Source organism: Carya illinoinensis, chromosome 1, assembly GCF_018687715.1.
Source record: "Carya illinoinensis cultivar Pawnee chromosome 1, C.illinoinensisPawnee_v1, whole genome shotgun sequence".
Classification (NCBI taxonomy): domain Eukaryota; kingdom Viridiplantae; phylum Streptophyta; class Magnoliopsida; order Fagales; family Juglandaceae; genus Carya; species Carya illinoinensis.
In genome coordinates, this window is record NC_056752.1 from 23,147,968 (window position 1) to 23,159,794 (window position 11,827).

An 11,827-nucleotide genomic window follows, 5' to 3' on the forward strand; every position below is an offset into this window, starting at 1 on the left:
CCAAATAAGTCATTGGCCAAAATACAAGGCCTTCCCAAAAATCCTAGTTCATTAGAAATAAGACGTGTGGGCTGGACATCCCCCAAACCCAATTATTATAAATTAATTCCTATGACTAATAAAATAAGTCCCTTTTAATGAAATAAATAAGTGCATGGCCTTCAATAACAATAGGCCCAAGTCGTGTCATTCATAGCTTGGATCAAGTGGATCAAAACTGGTTCTCCTTCTTTTAAGCTCATCATGAGTGTTGGGCTCTTGCTAGCTTCATCCCAATTGGATTGCACCATTTCTTGCATTGCTCCCTTGATCTTCATGGCTCTTAATCTTATAATTGATCCTTAAGACATGGTCCGCCTTGGGGCCCATCACTAGGGATCTTACCCCACTGAGGGTTTATGCTAACTAGGGTATGGGCTTGTATAAACAGTGAATTCTCTGCACATCCAAGACATGACACACGTCTGTAACTCTTATTGTGCTTTTACTCCTCACTTTCAAGAATGATAACCATTGGCGCTGTCACCCATTCACCTTCCCAAGAATCCCTCATCATTGCATTCTTTCAGCTACCTATTCCATTTCCTCTCTGTATCCTATTCTTTGAAGTTTTTGAAAACTCACACTCCCTCACCTTCTCGACTCCATTTCCTCCAACCTAAACATCAAATGGCTCAACGTGGCTCATCTCGTACTCCCCATCAAACTTCTGTGCAAATCTCTTTCTTCGTGGGGTTCACTTGGCGTTCCACCCTCTTTGCCCGAGAGTTGATGAAGTTGAGTATTTCAAGTTGTATTCCTGATTTTGTGGAACTAATTATCCCCTCTGAAGGCCCTGTGGATGAGGAGGGTTTCTTGGGGAGAGTTGCCCTTATCGCCTGTGCCTTGATGCATAGCTTGAGCCTCCCATTTTGTTGCCCCGTTCGCGACGTTCTTAATCTTCAAATATCTCCCACATAACTTCATTCGCATGTTTTTCGTGTGCTCTTATGCTCATGCGTGGTGTTCTGCATGGTTCTCGAACCCATGGGGGAGAGATACCTAGACTTGACCACCCGCGAATTCTTCTCCTTCTACTCCATGAGTCGTCTGTCAAGTAACATTTGTAGTTTTTGTGTCTATTCTCAACGCTTGGTGGCCTTTGAACCCTGCTACTCGAATGCCAAAACTTGGCAAAGGAAAATTTTCTTTCTCTTTGGGAATGGCTAGGAATTCCCTGCCTTTGAGAAGAAAATTTGGGATTTTCCCATTCAGGCTAATTAGGGAAAAGTTTCCAAAGATAAAAAGATCCTCATTGACCTTACTGACCACGAACAAGAACACATCGACGTGGTCCTTAATTGGGCCAAGGAAAATGATGGTGCCATGTGGATGGAGTAGTTGTTAGCTCCTGATAACATCGATAGATTTCTTGTTGTACTCGACCCATGTAAAGGGGCATAAATTAAAAGCTGTGAAAAAGCATTCTTCCAAAAAGAGGCCTGCTTCTCTTTCTTCTTCTGAAACTCCCAAGAAACATCCTTCCCAAACGGAGGGCAAAGTACCAACCAGTCACCCAACTGAAGATTCTGAGGGTGTGTCTATTGACGAAGGGCCAGATATGGCCATTGGTTTTGGTGTTGAGCCCACTTTGGAAATGGAGATACCTTCTGTTGAGGGGGAGATGGTGTCCATTTCTCCAATGTGCATATCGTCGCCTACATTTCCCAGGTTAGACGATCTCGATGGGCCAAACCCTTGTTGAGTTGCCTGCCAAGGGGTCAGACTCAATGGGTAGCCCACCCTTCTAGTTTCCTTCTTTTCTTTCATCAGTCTCCATGCCTAGTGGTAGCGACTTTACATCTAACATATTTGACACCTTCTCTACGGGCATGGCTGGGGTCTTGACCTCTAAGGTGGTGACCACTACTGCTGGTGCTAACCAAGGTTCTAGCCAAACCTCCTTGCCCGCGACTGTATCTAGAGGTGTGACCCCATTCACAGATAATGAAAGGGTCTCCATCGCCTCTCCTTCCCCCCTCATCTTTTGGCTGCAATGTGGAACCCTTAACCCCCAGGAAGGGGGTGGGTCGTTGAGGGAGGATCAGGTGGTAGGAAGGGGTGAAGAAGATAGGAATAGAGAGGAAGGAAACCCTGACACCACTTCGGTCCAAAACACCCCTGCGCCGGAGATAGAAACCGTTGCTACCTCCTCCATGCCATAAATAGAGATCACTGCCACCTCTTTTGTGCTATTGACACATCCCCTCGGAAGGATCCAGGTGAAGCATCATCAAGACACGGCAAAAGATGTCAAGGGACCCTCTCACTTGAAGGAGATGTCATGCCGCCTAAAGGACTTCTTGACTCCAGTATGACATTGCTGTCTAAGTTGTTACTATTCTTCCCTTTTGCTTGTATGGTGTATTCCTTAGAGTGTTGTTGTGCTTTGCAGGGCACAGAGAACTCGGCAGCTTGGATTGTTAGTGACTACACCGATTTGGAACTAGAGGTATGCCAGCGGCTAATGTTGCCAAGCAAGAGATTTCTTGGCGCTAGCTAAGGAGACTGATGTAGAATCCTACCTCGTACAAGCTGATGAGCATATTTGTTCATTGGAGGGCGACCTTGATATCCTCCGTGATGAGGCATCTGAGCTACGAGTAGAGTTGCTTTGGGCTAAGTCCCTTAACATTAGACAAAGCTTTGCCCTACAATTGGAAGAGTCTGAGTGTGACTCAGCTCGCGTCCAGCTACATGGCGTTAGGGGGGAGTTGGAATCTTCCCAGCAACGATTGGCCTCCATCGAGCAACAGTGGGTTGAGCATGTCCAGGCCCTAGCTACCTCTAAAGAAAGCCGCAAGCAACTTTCGATCGAGCTTTAAGAGGCCAAGGCATTGCATGAGGGAGCTCGAAGGGAGTTTAGCCTTCAGTTGTCAGAGAAAGAGGGGGCTTATGAAGATTTGCGCAGGAGGTTTACTATGTACAAAAAGGATTGGGAGGACGTAGATGCTAATCAGGACAAGATGAATCAAGCCCTGTTGCATCTGGATAGGAAGGTGAGGGAGCAGAGAAAGTGGTTGTCAGAGTTGGATGCAAAATTGACTGCTTCGAGGGGTGAGGTGATTTGCCTGCATCCACAGCTGGCATCCGCAAGGAGTGTTAGGGATTGGGCCTTTGGGTATTGATTTGTGCAAAACTGCAAGTGCACAATATCGTAGTTTTAAAGTGATAAGGAGAGTATCGCCCTCAAGGATTGGTAACTTACTTTTGATAAGTGATGAGTGAGCGAAAGTGCATTCTAGATACCCTATTATTGGATTGAAATGCTAAAATGTGAATAGAAATCATAGAAATTAATGTGTATTCTTGAATTGAGTTCTATTTACATTGGGATACTCCTAAGAAGTTTTTTATGTTTAATTTCAAAGTTTATAAAAGAGCAAGTCAAAGTCTAGTCAAGTTCAAAGGAGTGCTTTCATGGGGTTTGAGAGCAATTTGGATCAAGAAAAAAAAAAATCACAAAAGGAAACTGCAAGAAGTCCAAATCTGAAATTTGCTAGGAGACAGTCTGGATATACTTTAATATTTTGACCATAACTTTCTACTCATATATCGGATTGATGAGATTCTTGATGAATTAGAAATCTATCTTAAAGGGCTATAAATTTGTCGCTAATAAGGATTTTCAAATTCGAAATCTTGAAGCGCGTACGTGGCTGCCAATATTAGTCCTAAAATCTAGGCAATTTTTTTATGCGGGAATTATGAAGACATTAGGGTTTCTTTCCTATCCTATATAAGCATATCATTAGCACGACATAGAGAAGGAGGGGAGGGACAAGAGGTAGATTTGAAGAGAGGAGAAAATCACTTCCATGGCCGCCGTTCACTTCAGTTTTCTCTTGAGATTTTTGTTGTCCATTATATTTATGGGTAACTAAATTCTCATGTAGAGTTAGGGATGAACTTGCACATTAGATGGTATTTTTAATTTATGTATTTGATTTTTAATTATTAAAACTCTTTTGTTTTATCATTCTCAATTCATTGTTGGTGTTTTCTTCTCCGAATAATTATAGAAGTTATTCTGTTTATGGATTCAGTTATGCTTTTTCTATTGAATAGATTGGTTCTTTGATTGTGTTTGGATCAATTATTTATCTATATTGATTTAGTTCTTTGCTGCAATATTACTCCCTGAGTATATTGTCATCGTTGGATTTTCTCAATTGGGATAATAATTTACGTATTTAAAAGTGGTGAATGATTTTTCAAAATGTTACATTTGGTTTATAAATCTATACCTTCCGATTGGGAATTTCGGGACTTGAGTTCTCAATTGAGTTATTCAATTAATTAAGAATAATTAAAATACCAGATGTTTGTAAGAGATTCCCGACACTCTACTGTTCATCAAATTTGAGTACTTTTCCCTTTAATCACTTTGCTTCACTTTAATTTGCATTTAAAATTAATCTTTGTTCTCCATTAATTATTTAATATTTTTCTTTGGTTTCTTTGTTCCTTCTGCTATTCTTTTAATTTGTCTCCCTGTGGAATCGACACCTCAAAACTGTGCTACAACTATCGCGTTATTTTTTAGGCATAATCAAATTTTGACGCCGTTGCAGGGGAGACAGTAGAAGAATTGTTAGATAGTTTTTCTTTTTAGAAGTTTGTAAAGGCTGTAACTTCATTCATTCTTTTAGCTTGCTGCATCTTTATTTTATTTTCTTTTTCTTTTTGTAGTTTTTTTTTTGTTGCATTTTTCTCTACCTTGCATGCACAGGTATAGAAACACCTTGGGTCGGTTTGCTACTAGACCTGTGTTAGAGTCTAATTTTTCTACTTATTTATTTGATAATCCATCTAGTCCCCAAAAAAATGAATGTGCACGAAGATCAACCTAGGACTCTACATGAGTACCTTCGCCCTACATGCATAGCAACACTATCATGCATTATATTTCCACCAAATATTTCTCCAATGGATTTCAAACCAAGTATAATACAACTTCTCCCTACTTTTCATGGTGTAGAGAGTGAAAATCCATATGTGGATATTAGGGATTTTGAAGAGGTTGTTGCTACATTTCATGGTCAACCTGGAACTGTAGATGTTGTTCGACTGAAGTTCTTTCCTTTCTCACTAAAAGATAAGGCGATTAGTTGGATGTATTAATTGAGACCACGGTCGATTGGGTCATGGGCTGAGATGACCCAAATTTTTTTCAATAAATACTTTCCTCATCATAAGACTAATACTTTGAAAAGACAAATATCAACTTTTACACAAAAGGATAGTGAGACTTTGTATCAAGCATAGGAATGTTTTAAAGAGTTATTTAGCTTGTGTCCCCATCATGGTTATAAAAGCTGGCATCTAGTTAGCTATTTTTATGAAGGTCTCACTCCTAGAGAGCTTCAATTTATTGAAATGATGTGTAATGATGAGTTTTTGCAGAAGGATCCGATGAGGTAATAGAGTATTTGAATGAACTTGCAGAAAAAGCTCACAGTTGGACAACTCCAAATGCTTTTGACAGTACCAATCAAGCACGCTCCAATCAAACTCATTCTAGTGGAGGCATCTATCATCTCAAAGAAGAAGATAGCTTGAAGGCAAGGATAGAGGGCCTAACTAGAGAGTTAGAGGCATTGAAGATGAAGGAAACTATGGCAGCTCATATTATTCCCCAAGTTGATGCCTCTAAACTTTTTTTTTTATTTGTCAGGGAGTAGATCATTTTGCACAAGATTGCCTAACACTTGCTGAGATGAGAGTAGTATATGAGGAACATTGCAATTCTCTTGGCATGTATAAAAGACCAGTTTCACCCTACTCAGATACATACAATTCTGATTAGAGAAATCACTCAAACTTTTGCTGGAAGTCTGAAAACCAGCCGCCTGCACAACCCCCTAGATTATATCTTGCACCATATTGTGCATCTTCTTCTTCTAGGAACTCCTTAGAAGATACTTTACATGCTTTTATTGAGGCACAATGTAAAATTAATCAAAAGTTTGAATCTTGGATTAAGCAAGTTGTTGAAGAAAACAATGAGATAAAAGAGCCATGTATCCAAGATGATGAGCTACTTGAGTGTGAATGAGTATGGCAAGTTCCCTTCTCAACCTCAATCCACACCGCAAGGTCAACATATGGAGCAATGAAATTTGAAAAAGGTCAATTCCATTGTGACAAGAAGTGGTGAATCCTTACACATTCCAATAACTGATAAGGCGGAGGATGTTGAAGAGGAACAAAGCAATGATAGTACCGAGTTCCTCCAGGAAGCCGAGGTAATTAAGAGCCCAGTTAAGGTACCATTTCCTCAAGCTTTAAAATCTGGTATGAGAACTTTGGATTCTTGTAATGAAATCTTAGAGAACCTCAAGCAGGTAAAGATTAACCTTCCTCTTCTACATGTTATTAAACAAGTTCCCACTTATGCAAAAGTTCTTAAATATTTGTGTACAGTTAAGAGGAAGGACTATGTTAAGAAGACAACATTTCTGACAGAGCAAGTTAGTGCTTTAATTGAGTAGCAAATTCCTCCTGAGTACAAGGATCTTGGTTGTTCAACAATTGCATGTAGTATTGAGAATCATGAGTTTGGGCAACCATTGCTAGATTTAGGAGCTAATGTTAATTTCATGCCTTATTCCATTTATTTGCAGCTTGGTTTGGGTGAAATTAAGCCTACTTCTGTTGTGCTTCAGTTGACTGATTGTTTAGTTAAGAAATCGAGAGGGATAGTTGAGGATATTTTGATCCAAATTGAAAAATTTTATTCTCTTGTTGATTTCTTAATTTTGGACACTTAGTCAGTTGTTGAGTCTAACTTTAAGGTTCCTCTCATATTAGGTAGACCTTTTATTGCTACGGCTAATGCACTTATAAATTGCAGGAATGGGTTGATGAAACTATTTTTTGAAAACATAACCATGGAGGTCAACATTTTCCATATTGAGAAACAGCCAATAGATGACGAGTGCCACCAAACTTACATGATTGACACACTTATAGATAAGGGAGTTCACACAACTTATGATTTTGATCCCCTTGAAAATACCCTTGTTAATTCTGAGTTTGATATTATTAGTGATTCATCTAATATTGTTGATATTTGTGCTGTTTTTAATAAAACTAATGATTATGGAATACGGGCATGGCAATTGAAACTTGAGGAGTTGCCTAAGAAAGGTGAAAGACAGATTCCTGTAAGTATGAAAGCACCAAGAGTTAAATTAAAACATTTGCCTAAGTCTAAAATCTATAAGTCTAAAATCTATAAGGTTAAAATGAAAGCGTTTCATAGTAAAAATATTCTTAGGAAGAGGTTTGAGCCTAATGACTGAGTATACTTATATGATTTTGGACTTCACAAGCACCAAGGAAAACTTCGGTTTAGGTGGACTAGCCCCTTTGTAGTGAAAAATATTTTTGAAAACGGGGTGGTAGAAATAGAGGATCCTAAAAATAGTCGGATCTTTAAAGTAAATGGTCAACGTCTTAAAATATTAATTGATAGGCAAGTTCCGAAAGTGGAAGACATTCCACTTGTGGATCTGGTCTATCAACTTTGATCACACCACGTAAGTATGTTTGTCTTTATTTGTTTTGTTTTATTTTTGTGTTCTCTTATTTTCTTTCCTTTTCTTTTTGTTTGTTGTTATTTTCTTTGTTTTTGTTTGTAGGATAGTTTCATTTCGTCATTTCATGTTACCATCTTTGGTGCTTAGCGAGCTACCCTCATCACTCATCAGTTGTTTTCTACCATTTTTAGTTACTTCCATTCAATTTTGATTCTTAAACATTGAGGATAATGTTTTATTTAAGTTGAGGGGTGGTGGTGTAAATTCAGTATTTAAAATGCTTGTTGGAACTCTGTGACATATTTTTATGTGTCAATGTTTTGTATCACACGTGCACCATTTTCACATGTGTACTCATTCTCATTCATAGCTATCTTCGTGAATTCATCAAACCCACCATAATCATTTTTTACTGAAGCATTCACAAAATCCTTAATGCACTCATCTAAACTTTGTGGTAAGATGGTGGTTTGACACATGCAGCTAGAGAATTATTTTGCTTAAGTATTTATGTGAGTTTGGAGAGGATTAAGAGCCTACAAATGCAGTAAATTGTAATAAGCGTTCATTGATCTATTGAATTGGGCACTTCTTTTGAGAATATCATTATATGGTTTGTGGTAAGATGGTGGAAATACTTGGGATTATGACGAAGGTCAACTTAGGATCAACGTTTGAGCCTTTTCAAGCTAACCCTTCTCATCATAGACTTCTAGTAGCCAACTTTGAGCCAATAAACACATTTAGTTTTTTCTTTTCATATGCCCATATCATCCATGCCTCTCCACATTGGAGTATAACCTATACACTGAATTCTGACTCAAATTAATGAATCAAAAATCTAGTGCAGTTTTACCTGCAATTATACAGGCGTTGTAGTATCTTACAGGATCGAATCCACAGGGAAAGGTTACTTAAAATTAAACTTGTTGAAAAATGTGAAAAACTTCACAAAGAGAAAATAAGAGGATGATATGTACAATGGATGGAGAAGTGTAATGAAAATCAAAATTTACTGGTCGTGAACCAGATTCATGTTTGTTTGTTGGATTTAAGTGCAGCGATGAAATGTAAGGAATTAAAATGCAAGAAAGTAAATTAAAATTGCTCAAATTAATAGACTGAAATTTAAAGGAGAAAGAAAAATAAATGACATTCAGACAATGAAACAAAATTACGAAAAGGAACGTACAATCAAATGAAGATTGATAAAATGAATGGAAAAAGACTAAGGTTTCGAGGATCCGTCTAATAATTTATGATATTGTTTCCGATTGATTTACTTCAATTAAACTAGAATAATGATTCCGTTTAATTGGAATATTTAGCATTTAAGATCAAGAAAAACAGACGCTTATGATTGAGCGTGAACGATTGACGATTAAAACATTTACAAATCTATTTGAATATCACAGGGATTCCTCAAGCATTCATTGTATTCGGAAATCACAATGAATCAAGACGAGTATATAGATAATCAAATTATCCAAATAAAATCTTTCAATCAATCAAACTCGCAAAATAGATTTTACGTGGATTCGGAAACAATATGTAAATCATTAAACTTCACCTCTAACCTTAGTATGAAAATTTAGCCAAACAAATTCATTGCAAATATTATAGTAATATTGTTCAGGATAAAATTAAAATAAAATACAATGAAACCACACAATAACATAAAACTGAAAAGAAAATAAAATAAAATAAAAGTTACAACTCCAAACATTATCCATGATAATATTAAAATAAAACTCAAGCTAAAATGAAAATTAGATCATAAAACAGGAAATTGAATTACAAAGAAAACTTCCCTAAAGACCAGTCCGTTCCACGTTCCGTGGCTCTTCTTCCGTCCAAGCCAGTCCTTCCCAGTCCTTCTAATGCAGCGTTACCCAGCTCCTACGACCAGATTAGCCTCACCAACCATTAAAATAACAAAGTAAATTCTCCCCGTCTACTACTCTCCAGCGTGTGTCTCGGCTGTGCCTTTGCTTCCTTCAGAGTAAATTCTCCAAGAACCAAGACAACCCCCACGTAACACCTCTCCCTCTCTCACCAAGCTGGTCTCACTCCAGCCTACCCAATGAAGAAGGAACCACGTAACCTGCTCTAGCCTCAGCTGGTCTCACCCCAGCCGAAGTGAAAGTCCCAACCAAAATAAAATAAGAAAAGCCAAAAACCTTCCACTAAGCTACTGCCCCCAAGACTACTTCAACCCGTGGCTGCTTTTAAACTAAAACGAAAGAGAGAGTAGATCAAATAAAATTCTTTAGTCAAACCGGAAAAGTCCCCTGCTGCGTCCAGCTGTATGAAAGCAAAGCAAGAAGAAAATATCACCAGCTGCAATATCACCAGCCGCCCCTCTCTTCCGTCCATCGTGCTGCCTGCTGCTTCCAATTTCTTTAATGAGCTTTCAACTACTTTTCAATCTTCTCGGCTGCTCTTTCCAGCTCCCACACATCACTCCTTCAAGAATTATTTAATTTCTTTCACTTTCCTACTTTTCGGCTGCTCTTTTCTTCAATCATTCTTTAATGACAGCTAACAAGCTAACAACCCAACCGGTCCCTCTCTCTCAAATGAACGAAAAGTTAGACGCCAGCCTGCCTAACTCTCTACTCAAACGAAAATTCTTCTCCTGTGCCTCTCCGTGTGCCAGCCATCCACGAAAAAGTAGCCAGATCGAATTTGAATGCTGTCGGCATGTGTGAGTTCGTGTGGGTCCCATGCATGTTCTGGTTTTGCTGTCAACGTGTGTCCGAATGATGATGAGCTGCATGTGTCCGAATGACTGCCAGTTGTGTTGAATGATGTTCAATGATGTTCCTGCTGTCATGTGTTGATGCATGTGATGAACGATACTGCCCGAGCTCCCCTTCTTCCTTCCTTTTATGTGTGAGTGCCGAATGATGGCTGTCATATGTGAGTGCTGCAGCAGCTTCCGTTGAGGCATGTGAGCACGTGTGCTTTGCATGTTTGCCGAAGCTTTTATGGTGTGAGCTTCATGTTTGGTTCTTGGCCCTATTTGTTACCACGTACTCACTTCTTCACCATCATTCTCTATCTTTCTTCCAACTCAATATCACCACCTACATTACATCATGCACATATGGTTGTCACTTGTTCACAAACAATAAAAATAACACTCAAAAATAAATTAAAAGAAAAATAGATTATTACAAATAAACTATATATGTGAGGAAATATTGTCTCATTAAATTATAGTTATAAAATTAAGCATAAACATGATATTAATCAATTAAAAATCACAACTCGTATTTATGCTTATTAACTATTTTTCCATCTAAAACCAATAATAATGTCATAATGAATTTAAAATACATTGGTTTTAAATAGCTAAAATATGCAATATTTCAGCTCAATCACCAACTTTGAGCCAATAAACACATTTAGTTTTTTCTTTTCATATGCCCATATCATCCATGCCTCTCCACATTGGAGTATAACCTATACACTGATTTTTCTACCCTTTTTACTTTCAAGTATATACTAGGTGTAAAATTTGCATTTTCTTTCTTTTGTTTTATCATTTTGAATTAAAAATAAAAAGAAGAAGAAAAAAATGAGACGGGTACAAGTTGCAAAGTGTTCAATTGAGTGAGCTTTAAAGGGCAAAAAAAAAAAAGAAAAAAGGTTTGGTAGAAATGGCAAGAATACCAAAGTGGCATGTGTTTGTCCATAAAATTGGTGAAAAAAAAAAGAAGAAGAAGGAAAAGGAAAAGCATTATTATTCGATGATCTGAAAAGTTTGAGAGTATATCTAGTGAGAAGTGTGGTCTACTGAAATATTTAATAAAATTTCCTTTATATGTACTTGGAAGTTTTTGAATCATTTTCATCATACTTTTTTCATATAGCCCAGAACCTAAACCACATTACAACCTTTTGTGTTGACCGTTCTGATCCTAAGTAAGTTTTTGGAAAGACTGTTGGAAGTCTCATTTGTTAGTGTTCCTATCATAAGATTAATGTTTGCTTGTTGCTTATACATAATTGCCTAATTCCCCATGAGAGTGTGTGTACACCCATTGTCAACTCCATAGAGAGAGTCCTTACACGAAACACTATTATACCAGTGAGTTATGAAGTTGAACATTTTGCTTGAGACGTTCTTGATGTTGCATGTGTCAAGGTTAGCGGTAAGATGGTTTTATGGCTTGGAGAACTCACACACACTCTGTAGATTGTTATAGGTGGATTGATCTTGATGGTTTATTAGATTC

The 11,827-nt window shown here is 37.9% G+C and overlaps 1 non-coding gene across 1 annotated transcript; it reads right to left on the reverse strand.

Moving 5' to 3' along the window:
- Positions 1 to 5,242: 5,242 nt before the first annotated feature.
- On the reverse strand, positions 5,243 to 5,351 carry LOC122294093. Its single transcript, XR_006237490.1, has one exon. It is a non-coding gene; the product is annotated as a small nucleolar RNA R71 (small nucleolar RNA).
- Positions 5,352 to 11,827: the final 6,476 nt, after the last annotated feature.